At 33.6% G+C, this 26,160-nt stretch overlaps 1 protein-coding gene across 1 annotated transcript in view; it reads left to right on the top strand.

Moving 5' to 3' along the window:
- Window positions 1-7,656: 7,656 nt before the first annotated feature.
- The window catches only part of Tfpi (tissue factor pathway inhibitor), a 73,313-nt gene continuing 54,809 nt past the window's right edge, over window positions 7,657-26,160 (top strand). The window contains exon 1 of the mRNA XM_077799058.1: window positions 7,657-7,882. The gene's annotated coding sequence lies outside the window, so the exon portion shown is untranslated. The remainder of the gene's footprint in view (window positions 7,883-26,160) is intronic.

Genomic DNA, 26,160 nt, shown 5'->3' with positions numbered 1-26,160 from the left:
TAGTAACTGTTGTATTCTGCTACCTTTCCTATCTTCTACTATCCTCCCTCCCCTCCCCTCCCATCTTCTCTCTCTACCCCATCTACTGTATTTCATTTCTCTCCTTGTTTATTTGCCCGTTCCCCTCGCAACCTCTTATGCGTGATTTTATATAACAATGAGGGTCTCCCTCCATTACCATGCAATTTCCCTTTTCTCTCCCTTTCCCTCCCACCTAGTGTATCTGTTTAATGTTGATCTTTTCTTCCTGTTCTTCCTCCCTGTTCTGTTCTTGGTTGTTCTCATTATATCAAAGAAGACATTTGGTATTTGTTTTTTAGGGATTGGCTAGCTTCACTAAGCATAATCTGCTCTAGTGCCATCCATTTCCCTGCAAAATCCATGATTTTGTCATTTTTTAGTGCTGCGTAATATTCCATGGTGTATAAATGCCACATTTTTTTTATCCATTCATCTATTGAAGGGCATCTGGGTTGGTTCCACAGTCTAGCAATTGTGAATTACTAATAAATTTTTTAATAAAAATAGTTTAATAAAAATTCACACTCTTAGAGAAAATAACTTTTTAAATGTGTCTACAACAAAGATTATCTGTTTGCAATACCATTATGATTCTTACCAAAAATCAAACTCTGTCTGCCATTCATTTTTGCTTTTATAGACTGTGTCTCATGGCACCAAATGAAATAGGTAATTACAAAACCATCACATTAATGAGCCATTTCTCTTCAAAGTTCCAAATGACATGGGCCAATATCAGTTTTTTTCTGTTTCATCTTAAAATGATTAGTGAAAACACAAACATACTAAGAGAGAAAAGTAGAATTATATTTTGAATTAAAAATTATTATCCAAACTCAGTTATTACATAGCACTTAGAAATATAATTGATGAAGATAGATTAAAAAGACAAATTATATTCAATTTTTAATAGTCCAGTGTCATTTAAAAACATTTTTGGGGCTGGGGATGTGGCTCAATTGGCAGTGCGCTCACCTGGCATGCGCGAGGTGCTGGGTTCGATCTTCAGCACCACAAAAAAATAAAATAAAGATGGTATGTCCACCTAAAAACTAAAAAATAAATGAAAAAAAATTTTGATTATATATGGTTATGAACATAACCTTTGACTCTAATGAAATACAGATACATTTTCATGTACCTTTGTACACGTTACATATAATTTGTCCTAACCTTCACTTAGGTGAATTTGTATTCTGATCTAAGTCTTATTTTTTAATAAACTCAATAAACTCCTAGCACACTTTCTCCTCTGCTCAACGCTCAACCAATTTTACTCTTGCTTTAAACTTCTTTCTGATGCTTCAAACCTAGAAAAATATTATCAGATAAGCATCTCTATTCTTTCAAATTCTGTTCTTCCATATTCCCAGGGAAGAATCTTAGTCCTGAGTGATAAATCTTTTATTAGTATCAGACTATACTATTGAAGATGAGTTCGTTTGCACAACAAAATGTAGAAATCCATGGAGCTGTCGCAACAACCTGCTATTTTCTTGTAATGGGGCTTACTGAATTTCTTGGAAGTAAAAATCCATAATTGGTACCAGTGTGATAACTAACAGGCTTTCTAGAATACTTTGCCACTGGACTTCATGTCTTTGGTAATCATTTATAAACATGGATCTTTCTAACAACAGGAGATTGTTTTAATAAGTAATCAAATATTTTTGCAATTAAAGAACATGAAACTATTTAAAATAATGTTAGAGAACCATAAAACATAAAAAAGTTAATTGAATAAAAATAGATCACATTCTGATAGACAAGTTATACTCCCTTTTTGGAAAAGAAATATATTTCTATTTTCAGAATGATCCATGACTGAGAACAATTTATTCATAATGCCTATGGCTGGAAAATACATATGAATGTGTATTATTTGAATTTTGTCTTCTTTATACTTAGCTTATTTTCTGTAACTAACTAATTTTTAAAATGGAAACTTACTAGTATTATGCTTTATTTGAAATGAACATCTGTTGCACAGCCCCATTCTATGCCCAGATGAACTTTGGTATGAAAACACCAGAGAGCCCTAAAGCTCACAAAAGAAAATTCCTGGAGGAATGGTTCCAGAGAAGAGGGACATCTATTTAGTCTGTAGAGGATCAGTTAGTTAAAACTCCCAGATGGGATAAGGTTTGCAGGAGTTGGGTTCAGAGTAAAACAACTATTCTCAATTGGGGAGGATGTTGTCCTCCAGCAGTGCAGAAGGCAATGCTGTAGGCATGTTTAGTTATCAACACTGAAGGACAGTTGTTAGGCATCTGGTGTCCAGAAGCTAGTGCTGCAGCCAAATAACCTACAACGCACAGACAACCCACTGCAACAAGGAATTAGCTCTCCCAGAGTGTTGATATGTTACATTGATGAATCTGGGGCAAATACAAAACTTAACTACTGAGAAGGTCAATAAATCAGGAAAAGTTGTAATGAGTCTATACCACTACATTATTACCTGCAGAAACTGGAACATCTCTAAAATGAAATTCTGTTCTCAATGAAGGAAATGAGAAAAGAGTCTAGAAACTGATTCTTCTTTAGTTCAGTTGATCCTCAGTGAAACATTGAGATTATAATCAAGAAAACAATGAGGATGGTTGTTGGGTCTTGTGTGCTTTGAAATCCTGGACAGCATCACATTATCTAATCAGCCAGGATCTTTGAGACCAGGATAGGAGATTAGCTCTCTACCAACAGCCTGAAACAACGGGAATGGGGATGTAGGGATAATTCTTTCTGAGGTCACATTTACCTTAGCATTCTTAATCAATAAGACAATCTACGATGTCAATTAAATTGTCTCTCAAACCCAGTATGTACATACACATTTTTCATGCAATGAAAATATAGATTTTTCATGCAATGTGCCAGAGTCTATCCTGAAAAGACAGATGAACCTGGGATTGGAAATAATGTTTTATCTAGAAGGCTATTAAGTCACACAGTGTGGTGAACTTAAAGTTATTGAGAATCCTTTTGGAAATGAAAGGATAGTCTATTCTAGAAGGATAAAGAGCTTGCTGCTATACCAATTGGAAGGAAATATAGACCCAACTTTCCTGATTTAGATCATACTAAATTTATATAAATGAGTGCCACAAATTACATATATACTAATATAGTACCAATAACAATGCTCAAGAAAGATGCCATGAAAATGATAAATAAAATTAGCGATAATAAAAAATGGTTTAAATGGTTAAACTCAAGGATTCTAGACTCGGATTTAATACTTTCGAGGCATTTAAGCATTCTATGTGTTATCTTACAGAGTGGTTAAAATCAAATGAGTTCAAGTTCACTTAGCCCAGATTGCTAATTAACTTAGAATAGTTTTTGGTACCTAATGGCATGATGATTCTGTGTTAAATAAAATGTCACTTCTAATGAAATGTGAACTTTAAGAGAATACCCTTAGCAGAACAACGCTATCTTCATCACTCATGGCAGAACCTGGGACAGGAGACTTGGACCATGTTTGATCACTTTTTAAAAAAAAGTTTTCCTTTTTATTAGTTCCTTTTAGTTATATATAGTACTAGAGCTTATTTTGACATAATTATTACAAGCATGGAATATAATTTGTTCTAATTCAGTCCCTAGTCCTTGCCTTTTCCTTTCCTTTCTCCTCCCCCCCCCTTCCCTTCCCTCTACTTTAATGATATTTATGTTATTTTTACAGGTTTTTTGTTGTTGTTGTTTTGTTGTTTTGGGGTTTTGTTTTTGTTTTTGTTTGTTTTTAATTAGTGCCTTGTGGATGAAGGTGAGATTCACGGGGCGGGGTGGGTGGGGCGGTATACTCACATAGGTACATAGGAAAGTTGGGTCAGATTCATTCCACTGTTCTTCCCTTTCCCATTCTTCCTCCTTCCCTCTGAATCCCTTTCCCCTAGTCCACTGATCTCTCTTCTGTTTTGTTTGGGCACTTTTTCTACTGCTTATCGAATGCTCACAGGAGGCTTCCTTTTCCATCTGGACTTTTTTTCTCTGTTAGCAAAATTCTCAAAAAGGATAAAAAAGCAAACTGAGCAAAAAGCCTGAGTCCTGATTTTTTTTTCCCCCTCCTATTTTCCACAGAGTTGAAAAAAGACAGAAAGAAACAGGACATTTTTGTCTGCTAGACACTCCTAACACATATCAATTCCTCACAGAACAGGGAAAAAAAAAAAAAAAACTATAAACAAAAAGGGAAATGCTAAATTGTTCTTGTGTGTTTTCTCCTGTACCACAAGAAAATTGTTGCAAGATTTATACTTAATGTTGCAAGACTTAAATTGATGTGAACATTCCACACTGAGAATGCTATCATAAAGAGGAATGTAGCTCCAGCACAAATAAAGTTTGTTTGCTTGCTTTCCTCAAGAGAAAAAGAAATGGAGGCAAAAAGAAGCCTCCTCTGAGAGGGAAATTCAGAAGGGTTTTTTTTTTTTTTTTTTGCCATGCATGGCAACCAGAGAGAGCTGTGTGTTAAAATTCACACATCTTGCCAAGAATGTCACCTGCTTTGTGGTAAAGGCTATTGAAAAGAAAAATCAGTACATTTAAAATAGGAATGTTTTCAGTTCCACATACGTAAGATATTAGCAGCTTATTTGTTACCTTCCATGCACATTGACATTGAAAACTTATATAGAAGACAATAGCATCATTTTATAAAAAGAAAAGAATACCTGTTCTTTAAAATAGAAAATCTGATTCTAGAACACTAGAAAAAAAATTCAGCTTGCTTTTGTCTCCCTCTATGTGAAACATAAGATTTTTTTTAAAATTTTCAATATGTAGTAATATTTATTGAGAAACTGAATGCTTAGACATAGGTCATATAAATATTAGCCTTCTTTGTTTTTCTAGTGAGTAGTTTTATCTGATGAAAGGTCACTTGATGAAGATGTTGACCTTTAAATAATGGAAGCTATGATTAAGACTTCAGAAAGCATTCTGTGAGACTGAAAAAAAAACCAAAAAAAACCCTTCCAATCATGATGAAATCTTCATGGTCCCCCATGTTACAGCCACTTCTAAATAACCATTCTACTAAAACTTATCTAAGCTTGTATCTTATTAGTAAGAAAAATGAGCTAGATAAAATAAGTAACATAATGATTCTGGTACTCAAGTTTGTAAGAGTATATTTATTCTGATATTCATATGAAAATCCAAACAATTTGAAAGAACGGAATTTTCCTACAGATGGAGTCAGCTTGCTTATGACTATTAAATTCCTGAAAACCCTTTCGTTGTAACTACATTGCTTAACACAAATTTATTTTAATCTGCAACATATTTCAAGTTTGTTGCTGTTTAATGTTATTGTTTAATTAATCTCTGTTTAAATCTGGGACTTTCCATAAATCAATTTCCCAGAAAGCATTCTCCTCAAATTACTTCATACCCAGCAATGAAGAATGTAGGAAGAAGAAAGAACTCCTTTTTTGAGTTCCAAAAAGGGGGGTTCTAGTGGTCCCATGGATACAGTCAACCTACTACATCTTCCAGGGGAAAAAATATGGAAGCAAGATGTGCATTATTCATTTCTTCCTAAATTATGCTTGATAGCAAATCACCCCTAAATCTGCAGAGCTTTTGCCAGCAAAGGGAGCATCTCAATCCCCTTCATGTATGGGTGCTCCATTTAATCATCTTGTGATCCAGTTTGAAAGAACAGCCCTTATTGCAAACTAAATAATCATCTAGCAGAAAAACTGGACAAGAATTATAGAATATAAAACTGAATAACTGTCCATGAAGTCCATAAAAATTTTACTCAGCTGTCACTTATATTTTCTTCTATTAATTCTATTTGCCCAATTTGCTAATGTAGCAAAATCTGGTGCTAATGGGGAAGGAAATACATTCTTCTCACTGGAAACCAAGGAGAGACCAGAGAGCAGGGCAGCAAACATCCTCAAATAAATGATATAATATACCACAGAAAGGATAGGAAGACAAGTCAAGTATTTCCCCCTTATCCCTGACATATATCTAATTGTTCCTGCTTCCCTAGGAGATGGATTAAAAACAAAAAAATCTTCATTTAGAAATTGAAAAAAAAATGAGATACTTAATGGTATCAAAAACTGAAGATAAGTTATTCATGTATGTCTTTGATTTCAAACTCTTAATACGGGCTTCTCACTCCTACTCCTGCCTTTATCTCTCCCTAGTTCTCTCTCTCAGAGTCTACATATTCTCTCACCTCTATTCTCTTCATCATTCACCTTGAACTAGCTTTCTTCACATCATTATCTTGAACACAACCATTATGGTGTTGTGTAGGCCTTCCCTACACACTCTTTCATTGAGTCTAGCCGTCATGTCTACTTTTTTTCCATCTTATTTCAAGTTTTCAAGAAAGGAAATCTGATGGGTACAATTTATGTCTACCTCAGGAGAGCCTACAAAGCCTCTATCTGCAACTACATGAGTAAGAGGGGAACATGAGTCATGGCTGAGGGGCTGGACATGAGGCAACAATATGGTCGGTGTTAATGTTATGAAATTCAGAACATAGGAGAGGAAGCATCATGGGAAGGATTTAACCCCTGTGCTTTGAATTCAGGCTGCATGATTTGAATCACAGCCCGGTACACAGGACCTAGCTTCTTAGACCTGTGCAATGAGCATACAGAACAGATCTTCAGGGTCTAATTGCAAGAATTAAATAAAGCAATTAAGTTGCACACAAAGGGAAAGATTACCTCTGGCTTAAAGGTGAAAGGAAATAAGTGAGAAAGTTGAAAAGTGCAAAGAGAATCTGAGATGGAGAAAACAAGGAACTTGGGGTTAGGGGCTCAAATGACTTCAGCATTCAAAGTGAAATTAGATTTTGCCATTTTATCAAATCTCCAGTGATCTTAGCTTGTTATGACCATAGTTCCATTAAGGAAATACCAAGCATTAATCTCAATGATAGAGATTTATAACAGCACAAGGCTGTGTAACTTCTCTAAATATTTACATATTCTGTAAAAATAATAATATGAACAACAGCAATAATTATAGTACTTATTGCAGGTTTGCTATGTGCTGAGGCTTGCCTTTTAAGTTCTTTCCACATTTTAATCCATTTAGTATGTTTATCAAGCCTAGGAATTATTATCATTACCATTTTAGACCAAAAGAAACTGAGGCAGAGAGAATTTAAATAACTTGGCCAAAGTTGCAAAGTAAGCAAGTAGCCAAAGAGGGTTCATAGCCTGACATTTTGATTTGGCAACACATTATCCGAGTGACCTTGGATAATCCATATATATATATATATATATATTTTTTTTTTTTCAGAAGTGTATTGACAGTGTGGGTGAAATTATTTGAAGAAGATAAGAAATCAGCTGCAAAAAGAAAGATCACTTATTAACAATGTAATGAAATATATAAAGTTTAAAAAAATCCTGGAAAGCAGAAAAAAAAAGTTATTTAAAAATTCCTGTAACATCTGAAACAGTGCAAACTGTTTCCTTCATTTGTTTCTTCACAATGGGGGCGGGGGTGGGGGGACAGCAGGCTTTTGAAGAGTTTGGCAAAATGAGACTAAATAGAGTCAGAGCTAGCATGACCTAACAGGAAGCCAGGCTACTCCCAGCTGGTGATCTCTGAAACAGACTCCAAGGCTCCCTCTCTCTTCCTAAACACACAGTGTCTTTGGGCTGGATAATCCTCCAATTTACCTCACTCTTTCCCTGCTAGCAGGATCAGATTGCATTTCTTTCAGTATTCTCCACTTCCCACTTTCTTGATCTGTTTAAAAGAAGTGAAGAAGTTAAGTCCTCTTTTCAATACCTGGAAGGGAAAACAAAATAGCCTCAAGTCCGTTTTGAAAAAATCTTTCCAAGAACTTTCGTCAGAGATTTTACTCGTGAGTACCTGGGAATATGCTGTCTAGCCCATGAGAAATAACTTTTAATTCTTTTTCTTGGGGGAAAAGCAGGCGAGGAGGACCGGGAAAGGAGAACTACCATCTCTTCCTTTAAAATGAAAATCAACTTTTCCTCAGAAACAAAGCAGACTCATGTTACAATGCAAAATTCAGATCTTAGCATTTGCCTTTAGTTCTTGAGCAAATATATGAGCAACGTTTGTTTATGTGTATCAGATCATGAACACTCTTGTGAGCAGTTGATGAGGTGCAGTTTCTCTATTATTTTAAAATTGTAAATGAATTCTTTAGTAATTGTATCTGGTTATAAAATTTTATTTACTAACATATAAAGAACTATAATATCAACCATCTATCATCTCCTGTTTAAAGAATTTTTTTACATTGCTATTAGTTGATGTTTTTAAAAAGGAAATATAAACATTATAATTCTTATAACCTAACTCAAATATTTTTGCCTTCATTAACTAATCACTATGGAAATATTTTTATTTGGTTTCTAAGATACTTAATTATCTAAGGCTCTCTCATATTCTAAGATACTTAAATAAGAATATTTATGATCAAATCTATATATATCATAAAAAAACTAAATACCATGAAATTTTGTCAATTGAAGCAACAGATTACATGCTTACATGAGTATTGTCTGTTCCTTTTGGTTATGAAATGATATTAAATTTTGCTTCTGGTAGCAAAGAAAAGCCCAAAATATAACAGCACACATCCACAGGACTACAATGTGACAAATAGTTATTTAATTATGGAAAGAGCTCATTTGTATTAAAGAATTATCAGAAAATGAGAAACAAGAACAGTCTCTTTTGGCAAAAAAAAAAAAAAAAAAAAAAAAAAAAAAAGATAAGCAACAGCCACACTGTGACTCAGTGCTCTGGAAACTGGTCACAAAATGACTTTGTACAATATGAGATAACATAAACCCAAGGAGCAAAACCCAAGCAGGAAACACAGCCCAGAGAGTTATATTTTATATGTAAAGGCATAATGTTTATGTCAGAGAGGGAAAATTGTGACAGTGTTAAAATATTACAAAGTTTTCAGACTTGACAAAATCATTTCATAAATCATTTTAAGGATTCTTTCTAATATATCATTCCAGTGCATGATTGTTGGATGTCATATTATTTGTATCTTGCCTAACTTTTGGCTCTGAAAAATTAGATGAAATGCAAATTTGGGGACTACGAATTAACAAAATGATATAAAATATTATTAACAGGATCAATAGAGCCTTGCAAATATTATTGCAAACATAGATAGCTAACATAATAACACGAAGTCTTAAAGCAAGAGTAAACATTTAAATACTTTCAATAATTTGAGTATTATGTTGGGAAACCAAATTTGTCTTCTTCAGATGACCATGGAACATTGTTGGGACACTTTGGTGACACATGTGTCCTCTATCAGATATGATGAACCAGACAAGCTTATTTTGGTTCGCTTTGTTTCTCTTATCTGTAAGCATTTGCTTTACTGCCAATAACATGATCAAAAGTGAAAAGTGAAGGGAAGTATTCAAAATAAAATTTTCAAACACTCTTAGGAATAAAAACTTTTTATATTAATTTGTTAGTATATTTTAAAAAATAAATTATAATGTATAGATTAAAATGGCTTAATTATGTCATTATAATTGTTTTTTGTTGTTGTTGTTGTTGTTGTTGTTTGTTTTTGCTATGTAGACAAGATTTAAGAGTTGTACTACAGGGGCTGGGATGTGGCTCAAGCGGTAGTGTGCCCACCTTGCATGTGTGCGGCCCAGGTTCAATCCTCAGCACCACATACAAAAACAAAGATGTTGTGTCTGCCGATAACTAAAAATAAAATATTAAATTCTCTCTCTCTCTCTCTCTCTCTCTCTCTCTCTCTCTCTCTCTCTCTCTCTCTCTTTAAAAAAAAATAAAAGAGTTGTACTACAATCCAACTCATCTAGTTTTCTAATAAACACCTTCCCCAACCAACTAACCTCCCCTTTTTCTTTATTGTCTTCCTAATTTAACTCATTTAGGTAAATTAAATTGATGGGTTGCCTTTTCATATATAAAAAATATATTTTTGAATACTCAGCATCAAAAGTAGCTTCTGCTACCTTTTAAAGAAATATCTGAACACTACATTGTTTTTATATTGTTGTTGCCTTGTGCACTGGGAGAAATATGAATTCTATTGTCATGAAGTTTGTATCAAAGCCCTTGTTTCTGGGTGTCCAATATCACAAAAATGAAAAAGTGCACATTTTCCCAGTAAGTTCTTTTCAGATTAGAGCATTGCTCTCTGAGATTCTTGATGCTTTCTCGGTATTACATGTGTCTACTCCAGGGACTCATTATTATTGTCTTATCTTCACATCTCCAAGTGACATGTCTTACAGAACTAGAACCTAGGATTCAGTTGCCAAAAGCCACTTTGGTGGTCATAGCCACTTTCCTTCTTCTTCAAACCATCAATTGCAGAAAGAAGTGGTCCCATGTCAAATTCACCGTTTTCAGCTCTCTCTGACTTCTCTTTGGGATCCTATATCCTCTGTTAGTTGGAATAATTATATTTTAAAATTGTTTTAAAACAAATAAGAGGATACCATGAACCACAGAAGGAGTCCCAATGTTGCAGTAATTCTATCTCAGTTGTTTTATCTGGTGGAATAGATCTCTGTAGAGACTTGAATTTACTGCCAACAATTTCTCAATCAATCCAAATGTGATTGAAAAAATATTGTGTATTTTTTATATAAGAGCATGAGAAGTTGATTTCAACACTGAGAATGTGAACACATCCATCAGTAGGCATTGATAAAAATGTATGTTTTTATTACCATATATAGTGTGCACTAGCAGCCCTATACTATACTACACACCCTTGGTGCTACCATGCTCTGCTTCCAACCTCATTTGAGCTTCCCTCCAGTGCTTTTTTACCATTGAAACTTTGAACTCCAAAATAATTTGCCTAACAACATCATCTCCTTCCTCATTTCCCAATATTTAAAAATGGAGGTAATCTCAGAAATAGCATGGTTCTCCAGAGTAATGGTGTTTGTTGAAAATATTTTGATAATATTTTTGAAGTCCATTTAGGATGCCTTAAAGTCCCAGATTAGTTTCATCCCAGATAAATGGTTTTATATAAAAATGTCATGTGTTTGTTATCACCCTTTCTTGTGCTACTGATTTCAAATATGCCCAATGCAAAGGAATGAATTTCTAAAACATGAGACATGACTGAACCTTGAAAACATTAGGATCAGTGAAATAAACCTGATACAGTAGGACAAATAGTGTATGATTTCACATACATGAATATCTAAAATTGAGAAATTCATAAAATTAGAAAGTAGATTAGAGGTTACCAGGGACACAATGAATGGTGAATAATTGCTTAGCAGGTACAGAGATTCTGTTTGGTGAGATGGAAAATTTTGGAAACAGATATTGGTGATGATTTCATAGTATTGTGAATATAACTAGGTATACTTAAAAATTGTTAAAATGGCAGACTTCATGTTATATCTCTCTTACCAGAATAAAAGACTATTAAAAATTATATTAATTAGAATTGAGAATTCTAGATTGACAATAAATCTCTTCATATTTTCTTAATTAACATATTAATAAAGTACAATTATTTTAATGTTGATTTCCTGAATAAAGATGAAAGCAAGGTCTTCTTGCTGGAATTTGGAACATTTTTACATCACATTGTTACATTCATAATGTCTTTTTTTCTGGTATCAGTATCAGGATAATTCTGCCCTAATGGAAGGCTTGGCAAGAATTCCCTCCAATCTCTTAAATTTTCTGGAGGAGTTCCTATAAAATTGGAATTATTTCTCCTTAAAATTTTTGATAAAATTCAGTAATGAAGACATCTGAGGTTGGAGTTTTATTTGTGGGAAATTTGGGAAAGTACATAATTAAATTTAAAAAAGTAATTACAGGACTATTCAGATCATCTATTTCTTTTTGAGTAAGCTTTTTAAATCATGTTTTGTGTATTTCCAGGAATTTGTATCTTTCATCTGGTTTGCCAAATTTATTGGTATAAAGTTAATAATATGTATTAATGTAGTAATGCAAACCTCTAGTTGCCAAGTTTATTAACTTGAGCCTTTTGCTTTTGTTGTTTTTTTTTTTTCCTTCTCAGTCTACCTAAAGGTTTATCAAGTTTGTATATTTTGCCAAAAAGCCAATTTTTAGTTTCATTGACTTTATTTTTATTTTTATTTCATTGATTTTTATGCTGATTTCTGTTATTTTATTACTGAATATTTCTCCCTAAATATTTCTTTAGCAATGTTTTAGTATGCTATGTTTGTATTCAGTTCAAAATATTCTATAAATTCCCTGTGATTTCAGCATAGACCCCCATAAGTTATTAAGAAAAGTATTATTTTCAATTACTTTGGCATTTCCACAAAGATTTCAGATAGCTTTCTTGTATGTTTTTTTTTCCAATTTAATTATATTAGTTTAAGGGTATATACAATTTGAATGACACCTAGTTTATTAAGACTCATTTTATGGCCCTGAATAGTATATAATTTGACAAATGGCTGTATGCACTTGAGAAGTACATGTATTATGCCATCGTGGAATAGAATATTTTATAAAGGTCCATGAGATCAAGTTATTTCATAGTGCAAACCAAATATTCAATGTCTTCATGAAATATTTTTGCCTACTTTTCCTTCTGAATATTGAGACATAGTTACTTAAATATCTGAATGTCATTCTGTATTTATCTACTCTTCTTTATATTGTCAGTTTTTACTTCATGTGATTTGAAGCTCTGATATTGGGTATCTAGACATTTAGGATTGTTTTGTCCTCTTGATGAGTTTCCCCATCACTGTAAAACAGCTGTGTTTATCATCCCTTGCTCTAAATTTTATTTTATTTTAACATACCTAACCTAGGATTCTTTTGATTGGTGTCAACATGGTAAAATATTTTGTATTTTTCACTTGTGTTTTCACATAAAAATTTGGGTTTTTTAAGGCAATATGTAATTGGTTCTTGCTATTTCCATCTCTCAAGCAAAATTTGCCTTTAAGTGGGAATGTTTGCACCATTCTCCTTTGATGGGATAAGTGGCATGCCTGGTTTTAAATCTCAACATTGTTATCATTATACTGTTGATTCTGTTTTCATTTCCTGCTTCACTTCATGTGTGTGTGTATTGCCTTCTTTTAGATTGAGAGTTATATATACTGCTATTTGATCTTTCATGGTGCTGTACTTTCTGTAATTATTTAATTTTAATGGATGTTTCAATTTATTATGGTCTACCGTCAAATGATATTAAATTCCTTCTCTTATAGTTTGAGAAACTTCACACAGTCTACCTATATTTTCCCTCCCTGGCCTCTGTGTTATTGTTGTCAAACATTTTGTTTTCACATACTTTATAACCAATGCACCACAATATTGTTATATTGATTTCAAACACATATTTTTTATTTGTTCTAGTTATACATGACAGTAGAATGCATTTGACACATCATACATAAATGGACTATAACTTCTCATTCTTCTCATTGCACATGATGTAGAATCACAACAGTCATATAATCATATATTTATGTAGGGTAATGATGTCTGATTCATTCTATTATCTTCCCTACCTCCCTACCCTTTTCCCTCCCTTCACTTTTCTCTACCTAATCCAAAGTACATCTATTCCTGTCCCCTTATTGTGAATTAGCATCTGCATATCACGAAAAAACATTTGACTTATGGTTTTGAGGATTGGCTTATTTCACTTCTCATAATATTCTCCAGCTCTATCCATTTACTTGCAAATGCCAGTTTCATTTTTCTTTAAGGTTGAGTAATATTCCGTTGTGTATATATACCACATTTTCTTTATCTATTCATCCATTTTCTTTATCCATTGAAGGCCATCTTTGTTAGTTCCATACTTTGGCTATTAAAGTTTTTATTCAGAATACATTTAGATTTACAGTCTCCTTTTTCATTTATATAGATCTTCATTTCCAATACTGCTATTTTATTTCTTTCAATATTCTCTCCTCTTTCAGGATTCTAGTTACATATAAACTAATTAAAATGCTTTAAGTTACCTCACGGTTCACAAAAGCTCTGTTCATGACTTTCAGTCTGTGTCTGTTTGCATTTTAATTTGCAGTCTCTATTTCTTCAAGTTCACTATTCCTTTCTTCTGCCGTGCTTACTCGTTTTGTAGACACCATCTAATGCGTTTTTCATCTCACATATTATTGTTTCTGTCTCTAGAAATTTGATTTGGTCTCTACATTCTAAACTTCTACTTAATGCACTCAGTATTTTCTTTAGCTTCTTGAACATGTGGAATACAGTTAACATTGCAGTTTTCATCCTTCTCTACTAACTCTAGTTTCTATGTTATTTCTATGCATTTTGACTCTTCTCATTGTGGAGTATATCTTAGTGTACTTTATATAGATAGCAATTTGAATGTAGATAACTGATACTGTGAATTTTACCTTATTGGGTACTATATATCATGTATTTTTCTAATATACTTGAGCTCTGTTTCTGGGTTTTACTAAAATTGTTGGAAAACAGTTTAGTATTTTGCTCTCTTGTTGTTAATCTTTGTTATGCAGGAATAAAGCAATGTTTATTCTGTGGTTAATTTTTTTCTACTACTGAGGCAAACAACCTTCTGAACTCTCAACTTGATGCTTCAATAATTGTGTTTTTTTGCAATTTGTGAACAAGAACTATTTCCAGTTATATGTGTGCTCCCCATGTTGTCCCCACAAGGATGAAGTGATTCGTCATCCGGACTTGAATGATTCTCTGTCGTGCACGCTCTAATGAGTATGTGGCTGAATGCTTGAGGTCTCCCAGAAGGTCTCATGCCATAGTTGCTGTGGCCTCCTAAACTCAGGGAGACCACTGGGTTCTCTCAGAGTTTGAGCCCCCTGAAATTTAGTGTGAAACCTCTCCTCAGGCCTTACACCAGAGATATAGGAACATAGGGATAAACTTTGTCCTTCCTCTCTGTTGGATCTGTTCCCTCCACTGACCAATATTATTTTATATATTTTGCTTTTGTTTTCCTTTTTGTTTTCAGATGGCAGGATGAGTCTAGTGCATGTTCAGTAGGACTATTTTTTTTAGTTGTATTTTAATGATACCTTTAATCAACAAGAAAGGAATAAAGTGAAATGAAACATTTTAAGAGCACAGGTATTATGATATATTTGTTTGCCTGTATAAAAAAACAATATTTATTGCCTGCTATATCACAAGAACTCCTTCAAGTGACTATATATATTGTGTGCTTATATAAGGAAACAAATTTTCTGTTTCTATGAAACGGTTATTTCATCTGAAATAACTAGTTTATTTACTCATTGTGTTTTTATGATAATAGTTATTAGGTTTTTTGTCCTTGCTGTTGTTTTGTTTTTTTGTACCCAGGGATACTTAACCAGTGAGGCATATCACCAGCACTTTTTATTTTTTATCTTGTGATAGGGTCTTACTGAATTGCTTAGGGCCTTGCTAAATTGCTGAGGCTGGCTTTGAACTTGCAATCCTCCTTCCTCACCCTCCTGAGCTGCTGGGATTACAAGTGCATGCCACCATGCCGGGCTTGATAATTGCTATTTGGAAAGCTATTTTATTTGATTTTTTCCTGTTTTAGATGACAAATGAGTTCTACATGCTTAAAATCAATCAAGCTGTCACTTCTTCAATAGGTACCAAAACTACGTGTGCTCAATGTTAATTCCTTGGAGCCTAAAAGTTTTATCAGGAACTGCAGATTGCAGTTTCTGATAGTTTCCTGTCACCATTTCTCCTAATTATTACCTCTCCCCTGCTCCTCAGCTATTTCTATCTATAGAAATCTAGGGAGAGTAAATACAAATTAAAAAGTTCTTTTCTTTAAAAGGAGCAACAGTTTTGGCTTATTACTCAAAAGGAGTACAGTTTTGGCTTGTTATTAAAAATAACAATTGAGACAAGTAAAATAAACCTGAATAACAAAATTATTTGCATAATTTGTATTAATGTTGGGACTTGGTTATGTTAGTTGTGTAAGAATGTGTACCTTATTCAGTTTCTTATGTATCTCACTTAAGTTTTGTATTTTTTAAAATTTTACATTTGTTCTAATTATTTATACATGAAAGTAGAATACATTTTAATTCATCATAATTACAAATGCAGTGTAACATTTAAATTCTCTGGTTGTACATGATATAGAGATGTACCATTGTGCAGTAGTACACATACCTAGGGTAATAATGTCCATCTTATTCCACCCATTTCTCATTACCCCTCTTACCCTCCCTTTAACCAATTCACCCCACCCCACCCCCAATCATAGATTAGCATCCACTAATCAGAGAAAATATTTGGCCTTTAATTTTCTGGGATTGGCTTTCTTTGCTTAGCATCATATTCTCCAACTCCATCCATTTACCTGCAAATGCCATAATTTTATTCTCTTCTAATGCTGAGTAATTATTCCATTGTGTTGTGTTTATATACCACAGTTTCTTTATTCATTCTTCTATTGATGGGCATCTAACTTGGTTCCACAGTTTAGCTATTGTGAATTTAGCTTCTATAAACTTTGGTGTGGCTGCATCACTGTAGTATGCTTATTTTAAGTCATTTGGGTGTAGACCACTATCTCTTACCATGCACAAAATTCAACTCAAAGTGAATCAAGGACCTAAGAATTAGACCAGAGACTTTGCACCTAAGAGAAGAAAAAGTAGGCCCAAAGTTCTGAAGTTTTAATCTTATTGAGCAAGTCTATTTAACTGATGAGAAAGAAAACAGGTACATAACAAAGATGGCAACCTTGTTTTGGAACTAAGCTGGATTATAAATTTTTTTAGATAATCTTAGAAGTATTCAGGCCTTCCTATCAGTGCTGTTAATTTATTCTAGTTTCAGACTTCCCAGAATTAACTTATTTTTATATGTGTTTTATTAAGGAATTGTTAAAGAACACACCAACTGAGGGAAGACATTTAATCATAGGTTGTTTAGATTAGCCTCAAAGTCACATAGCAAGGGAGATCTGTTTTTATATGTGGTCAACTCTGAGTGAAACTCTTTTCAAACCTTTTAAAGTTTGCAATCATTAGTTAGCTATCTCAAAAAAGTGAAAATATTACTGAGGCACCAATATTTTCTGTATCACACTTATGTTCCCACCACCAATTACGTGCATTGTATTTTTTTATCTACTTATTTCGAGGATAGAGAGATACAAGTGACTTCCTATCCCTCCTAATAGGTTCTGAAAGACTCACCTGTAAAGGACAGCAGTGAGTGGTGGTCCATGGGAGGTCTTCAAGAACGTTTGTGAAAAAAATATATGTTCATGTATTTATTTGTACTTTAAAAGGGAGTTCACAGCTTTATTAAAATCCCCTGGGAGCTTGTACACCTGCATAAAACATGTATCTGAAATGTGTGTCAATGTCTCTACAAAAGAGTATATATAGTTATATTCAGTGAAAGTGTCAAACAATAATATACTAAAGAAGGCGAGATAAACATTTCAAAGGTAGATAAAATTGACATGAGTTCAGGTAGGTGTGAGATAAGATATTTTAGAAATAAGAAATCTTCAAAAAGAGAAGAGACTATGCTTTTGATAGCCAAGGGAAAATATTATATCATTTTAAAATCTCTGTAAGTTTTGATTTCATTTTAATAAACAGATTCAATTTTTAATATCTGCAAAGCTGAACATTAATTGTATGTTTTTTTTTGGTGGGGGGATTCCAGGGATTGAACTCAGGGGCACTCACTCAACCACAGAGCCACATCCCCTGCCCTATTTTTTATTTTATTTAGAGACAGGGTCTCACTGAGTTGCTTAGTGCCTTGCTAATTGCTGAGGCTGGCTTTGAACTCATGATTCTCCTGCTTCAGCCTCCTGAGCCACTGGGATTACAGGTGTGTGCTACTGTGCCCAGCTAATTATATGCTGTATAATATATAATTTTACTATATTTAATACATTAGATCCTTTGCAGGACACAAAAGTTTACAATGTGATAAGTTTTTATTCACTTATAAATTAATATGCTTGTTAGAATTTGAGGTAGCTTAAAAAAATCAAATCTCTGTTCTACAACCCCAGAAAATTGCAATCAAAGAAGTTAAGCAGGGTATTTTTTTTTTTCAGAATCAATGTTTTATTTATTTTTTTTTATTGGTCGTTCATAACATTACATAGTTCTTAATACATCATATTACACGGTTTGATTCATGTGGATTATGAACTCCCCCTTTTACCCCGTATACAAATTGCTGTATCACATCAGTTTCCCTTCCATTGATTGACATATTGCCTTTCTAGTGTCTGATGTATTCTGATGTCTGTCCTATTCTCTACTATCCCCCCTCCCCTCCCCTCCCCTCCCCTCCCCTTTTCTCTCTCTACCCCTTCTACTGTAAATCATTTCTTCCATTTGTATTATCTTGTCTTACCCCTCCTTTCCTCTTGTATGACATTTTGTATATCCCTGAGGATCACCTTCCATTTCCATGCAATTTCCCTTCTCACTCCCTTTCCCTCCCACCTCTCATCCCTGTTTAATGTAAATCTTCTTCTCAAGCTCTTCGTCCCTACCCTGTCCTTGTTTACTCCCCTTATATCAAAGGAGTCATTTGGTATTTGTTTTTTAAAGATTGACTAGCTTCACTTAGCATAATCTGCTCTAATGCCATCCATTTCCCTCCAAATTCTATGATTTTGTCATTTTTTAATGCAGAATAATACTCCATAGTATATAAATGCCACATTTTTTTTATCCATTCATCTATTGAAGGGCATCTAGGCTGGTTCCACAGTCTTGCTATCGTGAATTGAGCTGCTATGAACATCGATGTAGCAGTGTCCCTGTAGCATGCTCTTGTTAGGGCTTTAGGGAATAGACCAAGAAGGGGAATAGCTGGGTCAAATGGTGGTTCCATTCCCAGCTTTCCGAGAAATCTCCATACTGCTTTCCAAATTGGCTGCACCAATTTGCAGTCCCACCAGCAATGAACAAGAGTGCCCTTTTCCCCGCATCCTCTCCAGCACTTATTGTTGTTTGACTTCCTAATGGCTGCCAGTCTTACTGGAGTGAGATGGTATCTTAGGGTAGTTTTGATTTGCATTTCTCTGACTGCTAGCGATGGTGAGCATTTTTTCATGTACGTGTTGATTGATTGTATGTCCTCCTCTGAGAAGTGTCTGTTCAGGTCCTTGGCCCATTTATTGATTGGGTTGTTATCTTATTGTCTAATTTTTTGAGTTCTTTGTATATTCTGGTTATTAGGGCTCTATCTGAAGTGTGTGGAGTAAAGATTTGTTCCCAGGATGTAGGCTCCCTGTTTATCTCTCTTATTGTTTCTTTTGCTGAGAAAAAACTTTTTAGTTTGAGTAAGTCCCATTTGTTGATTCTAGCTGTTAACTCTAGCGCTATGGGTGTCCTATTGAGGAATTTGGAGCCCGATCCCACAGCGTGTAGATCATAACCAACTTTTTCTTCTATCAGATGCCATGTCTCTGATTTAATATCAAGCTCCTTGATCCATTTTGAGTTAACTTTTGTGCACGGCGAGAGATAGGGATTCAGATTCATTTTGGTGCAAATGGATTTCCAGTTTTCCCAGCACCATTTGTTGAAGATGCTATCCTTCCTCCATTGCATGCTTTTAGCCCCTTTATCAAAAATAAGATAGTTGTAGTTTTGTGGATTGGTTACTGTGTCCTCTATTCTGTACCATTGGTCCACCCGCCTGTTTTGGTACCAGTACCATGCTGTTTTTGTTACTATTGCTCTGTACTATAGTTTGAAGTCTGGTATCGCTATACCGCCTGATTCACACTTCCTTAAGCATGGTATTTAACAAGAAGTTTCATCTTATTATATGGTTATATTCTAGGTAGGATTTGAATAGGAAAAAAAAAGAAATGCTAATTTTAAAATCTAACCTTTATAAAAATGTAAAATAAAGAACATTCAGAATTAGGAATATAGAGAAAAACAAAACTATTGAATCTTGTGAATTAAAAAGAAAGTAGTACCGATTGCTTATCATTCTCAGGGCAGCTCATGGTTCTGGTTCTTATTCTTTCATGAGTCTGACATTTTACTGTCTGAATGGAAGTGGCTGAAGATCCACTTATTAACAGCTCTCGGAAGAGCGTGACTCAGCTGGCTGGAGCTCCCTGTTCCTTTAGAGGGATGATTCAGAGAAGTTGACCTCAGGATGTCATCTGAACAAATGGGTGTAGTCACCACCAGCTGTAGTTCCAATCTTGAACTACACTCAGACAGATCCCTCCCAAATACTTTCCTTTAGAGGACAATAAGAATTCTGTTTTTTTTTTCTTTCTACATTGACCTTGATTTTTATTATGAGAAATGCTCTCATAGGATTGAAAAACTAGATTACTATTGGTTTGCCATGTCTAGTATTCTTAAGGATAAAAACTGTAGTTAATATTTGAAGACATAACAATTTTCTAGTAAATTACCTGATTTGTCATTTATCTATAACCAAATGTTCTAGACATAGCCTCATATATATTGAGTATACATTTTTCTCCTTTTACCCTAACAGACATAATACAGTAATATTTTGTAGAAAATTTCTATATATGAGCTTTTTTGTTTGTTTCTTTGTTTTGTTTTGTTTTTAAGTCCAGCAACTTCATATGTATTCTCTATCACTCCAGGAATATGAGCTAATGTTTTGTTTTCCATTTCTCACACCACAAGCTGAGATAATAAGAAGTAGAAAGTGGAGAAGTCTCCAATGTATCTGTCTAAGCAGAAACAAAAACGGGGATGAAAACAGACTTTACAGGAAAATAAAAAACTTGGCCTGGCTTTAGCTATTGATCCTTGTAATAAAAAAGGTAATATCAACCTGACTTAAGCCATAACTCAAAGGCTTAATGTGAACACTCACATAAAAGTCCACACTATCTTTCTATGTCTTTACAAATAGGTATACCTCCTAAAAATAGATGTTAACTCTATGTGAATTAGTAGATTAATTTTAATTAACATATTAATTAACTAAGAGATAGACAGATAATTTGATCCTGATATAGCCTATGCCTATCTTACTGAACAATAAGATAACTAAAAGAGCTAATCAAAAGGCAGGAAAGATAGCCATAGGCAGTCAAAGGTCTCTCCATATTATTCTCATCCTTAGCATGTATAGCAGAAAAGCACATTTAATATATTTAATTCTTTTCGTCCTCCCTTTAAACCAAAATTTATTTTATACATTTGAACGTTTCTAATTTCCTTCAATTTGAAGCTACCAGCGTTAGTAGTCGAGGAGAACTGTATTTTTCACAAATCTTCATTTGGTTTATTTGTTTACTTTCTCAATGAATACAACAAAGCAGCATAGTACAAAGAACTCTGAATTGAAACATATTGAGTTAATTTCAAAATTAGAATCATCGTGATGAACAAAGATGAATTAATTTTTAAAAAGGAATACTACCTTCTTTAAAAATAAGTCTTATGCTTTAAATATAATATCCAGGCAAAATAATTCCACATTTTTTTCCATTAGAGTCTTAGTACTTATAGACAACTCAGGTATAATAAAATAGTATTCATTACCACAAAGAAAGTTTAGCATTATTTCCTTTATCATGTGTTTTTATTTTATTTCATGTTCATTGTATTTTAGTAGTAAACCATGGATAGTATGTCACATTCTCTTCAGACCTCAGTCACAAATTTTAAAAAAACATGTTTACAAGTTTACATTTCCTCAGTTCTTCTCATTCTCTTTTCACCTGACACGCCCACGACACACCTACCTCCTTTACTACTTCTATTTTCCTTCTCCACATGCAGGGCTGTCACTCATCTCTTTTAAACTGGCCAAAAGAATCAATGTTCCCTACTATTATATAGGAAAAATTATTTTTTCTTCATCAAAAATATGCATCCCAAAAATAAGAAAAATGAATGTTGTAATCGATAAGTTTTGTGAATTAGATATTTACTAGTAGAACATTGGCCCCCAAAACAGAAAATTAAAATTGCCTAGTTATGGTTTGACTAAATGCTCATTTCTAGATTGTAAGTAATCGGAAATTCCTTATGAGGAGTCGGGAAGAAGATGTTTGTGAAGCTTTCAGTTGCCTAACTTTGGAGTTTTGAGTTGAAGCTCTGCCAGTATGCAAATGCAAGACTTTGAAAAGAAAATTAATCTCTGCGTATCAGTTTCCTCATTAAAAATACAGGATAATTCTGACACTTATCTTTATCTTTTCTTTTAGCTCTAGTAGTATATAACTCCATGACCTGCCTTTGTTTTAGTTTTTGATTTAAAAAAAAAATGTTGATTCATGCTGTATGCCATTTTACTGTAACATCAAGATATTCACTCTGCCTGATATTGTTGTTTCCTTCAATGAGATTATGTTTATTTCTAGTCTTATATTATGAAAAACAAGAATTTGTATATTCATACTGAACAGCTTTTAACATATTCATTCTTATGAGAAACTTCCTTGCTTTATAAAACCAAACCTGACAACTACTTGTATATCTAAAAGAAAGGGAGGATAAGCTTTTTTTAATCAGTGAAATGATCATAATTTAAAATATAAACTGTTGTGTTTTCACTCCTAGGAAATTTTACATTAAGCAATTCTCCAGAAAATTATGACTTCTTGTTAAAAAAAAAAGTCATATCCAATAGCAGTTTTCCTACTTGACTAACCAATTTTTTGGTATATGTAAATGATCAATAAAGTCTGCAGTTAGTTTGGGAATTTGTTTTTTATTTTATTTCTAAATAACACTATGTTTCTAATATTAATTTACTTATCAGTTGCAGATTTTTGCTTCATGTTTCCCATATTTTATCTTTAGTCAAACTTTCAAAAATTAACCGGAAATGTTTTTTGAAATCAGTATTTGGCAATATTTTAATGTCAAAACAAATTTAAAGACAAGAAAAATGAACTCTGGCCAGTGGTTTGTAGTACTAATTTTCTCATTCCTTCAAGCACCTTCAAATTAAAAAAATATATATGTTTAGCAAGTTATTTAATAGCTTGTTCTTAAAAGCAAACAAGATAATTTTAAGGTTACATTTGACTGCTGGTAGGAAAAAAATAAGGAAAACTACAGGACACACAGCTTAAATAATGTGGCACTTATTATCCCACTTTATATAACATACAGAACTAGAATGCTTCAAGAGTGGTTAAGTCATATAGAATTCAGGTTCTTTCCATCTTCTTCTTTCCATCATTCATAGCAAATCTGTTTTACTTTAGGTCAGCCTTGCTCAATGTTATCTGATGGCCACTTCAGTCACAGGCATAACATGAGACAGAACAAGTCAAAGGAGAAACCATGTCTCCTGTAGCCACATTTACATCAAAGATCATTCTCAAAGGGGCCTAATCTAGAACCCTGCAAGACCGCATATTTCTCTTCACATCTCATTGACCACAGATTTACCATGTAGAAATATCTAAACCAATTTCCGAGAAATGGATAATGATTAATGTAGATTAAAGATTTATTCCTTAGGGGGCACAAACTATTCTTGCCTGAGTTGAATTTGGGTGCTTCATAAACCAAAACACAAGATGACCAAGACATTTTAAAAAGTTGAAGAAAACTGTCCAAAATGTATCTATGACTTCACATAACTAATACAGTGCCTTATAAAACTATCCTTTTTTCTCTATGAAGACCACTTTTTCTCTATGAAGATCATTTTCATTGATCTGAAAGTACACATTCATTTTTGTGTACAGCTTTCAAAATTTATGTTGCCCTGATGACTTTACACATGGCTTAAAAATATAATTTTCTCTGCTTAAACAAATGTGAATGCATGTTACATAGCTTTATAATTATTTATCAGTGTGATTTTATTAGGTTAAAGGATCATACATAGTTCTAAACAAAATACATATCCATGTGGGGAAAATTTTCACTCACTGATTAAATTATGAACCATTTAAGTTTTAAAGCTTAACAGAATCATAGAAATTATATCACAACAGGAATATACCATAGATTTTTTTAAAGAGAGAAAGAGAGAGAATTTTAATATTTATTTATTTATTTTAGTTATCGGCAGACACAACATCTTTGTTTGTATGTGGTGCTAAGGATCGAACCCTGTCTGCACACATGCCAGGTGAGCTGGCTACCGCTTGAGCCACATCCCCAGCCCCATAGATTTTTTTAATGTAAAATGCTCTGAAATACTAAAATGGTTGCAAAATACACATAGAAAAAACCCTATGAATGCATTTATTATGTTGCTATTGACACATTTTATAAAAAATATAAAAAGAAATTCTCCATATTTTAATGTATGTATCATGACACTTTTGGGTTGTGACAGCCTCTCTAAAATACTCTCACTATTCAGCCCTCTGTGGGTGTCTGTGCAACCATTCTCTCTATAGACCAGCAGTTGAGCTGACTCTGTATAGATATTGCCCCTTTGGCAAATCAGCTGTGGCCAGATGTTGGTGTGACTTTTTTATTGTCCATTCAGTAGGAATGACAATAATCAGACTTTATGAATGCAGAATATAGGCAGTGAGGGCAGGGAAAAGGAAGAAATATTTAGTTGAATAATTATTATCTTCTCTAATAGAGGATTAATTTGTAATCAAGATCCATACGTTCTCATTTATTCATACAGTTTAAGATAATTTTAACTTATATATTTTTGAAAATATGTTGCCAGTGACTTTTTATTTTCTGTAGAAAAATTTTTAACTGATCCTTTAATTCATTGATTTTTTTCACAAGTATTCATTAAGTTTATTAAGTAGCAGAGAAAACAGATACAAATTCTGCATGTAAAAATCATATAGTTGATTTTAAAAAAAAAAGACAGAGGGTACACAAATAGTTACATAATGTGATAGGGATACATGCAATGATGACTTTTTAAAATTTGTTCTAATTAGTTATACATGATAGTAGAATGTGTTTTGACATATGATACATAAATGGAGTAGAAGTTTTCATTCTTCTGGTTGTACATGTCCGGTCATATAGTCATATATGTACATAAGGTAACAATGTCTGTTTCATTCTACTATCCTTCCTACCACCATATCTTCATGCCCCTCTTTCCTAATCCCCTCCTTCAGTCTCCTTGACCTAATTCAAAGAAACTCTATTCTTTCCTAACCCCCATAACCCTTACTGTGAATTAGCATTGGCATATCAGAGAAAACATTCAGCCTTTGGTTTTGAGGGATTGACTTATGATGCTCAGCATACTACAAGTGCAGTGTTTTTTTAAAAGCATAAAAGGTAATAGAACATAACCATAGAGCAATTTTGTCTCTGGTCTCCAAAGAAGTACTTTAAGGAGACATCATTTGAGCTGAGATGAGACACAGTAGCAGTATTTCCTTTTCATTCATGGCAGTTAATGAGGGCATGATCCTGAAAGTTAGAGGGATATGGTTTGAGACACATTTACAAATGAAAGACCAGGAAGATTCCAATTTTCAACTGAATTATCTTCCCTGACATTTATACATTATAACCCTAATTCACAGTGTAACTGTGTTTGGAGATAAGACTTTCAGAAGGTAACCAGGTTAAATGAGATGATAGATTGTGGTCTAAATCCAGTGGAATTAATGGTTTTATTAAAAAATAGAAAAAAGAGAGCTTTCTCTTTCCATGCACATGCAAAGGAGAGGGCATGTGATGACTTATTGAGAAGAGGGCAACCATTTGCAATCTAGGAAGAAAATCTTCACAGGAAACCAAATTGGCCAGCACTTGGATATAAGATTTACTAGCCTTTAGACTTTGAGAAAAAAAAATTCAGTTGTTTAAGCCACCCAGTCTGTGATATCTTGTTATAGCAGTCTCAGTAGAACAAGACAGCTTCTGTGTGCTTTCTGAACAAGGTCCCTTGTGTCCTTCCCTGGTCAAGAGCCACTCAAACTCTGCTGGCTGGTTTGGAGATGATAGCAAAGGAAAGCCACCTTCAACAGGGTCTGATTCAGTCTTCTTGTGAGATCTCTAATTTGGACTATTTCACTGAAGTTTGCCTACATTAAGTATGTGGGGGATTTTATCAATTTTTTACCAATTTACTTATCAACATAAACTTCTTCCATAACACTGTATGTCCAGAGTTCCAAACACTGTTCCTACAACATGGGTTGGAATATCAGTTCGTTGTAAAATGATAATTTTCTTTATCAAGACTTTGGTG

Source organism: Urocitellus parryii, chromosome 1 (assembly GCF_045843805.1).
Source record: "Urocitellus parryii isolate mUroPar1 chromosome 1, mUroPar1.hap1, whole genome shotgun sequence".
In the NCBI taxonomy this organism is placed as follows: Eukaryota; Metazoa; Chordata; class Mammalia; order Rodentia; family Sciuridae; genus Urocitellus; species Urocitellus parryii.
The sequence above is the reverse complement of the archived record's forward strand: the minus strand, read 5'-3'. Positions and strand labels throughout refer to the sequence as shown.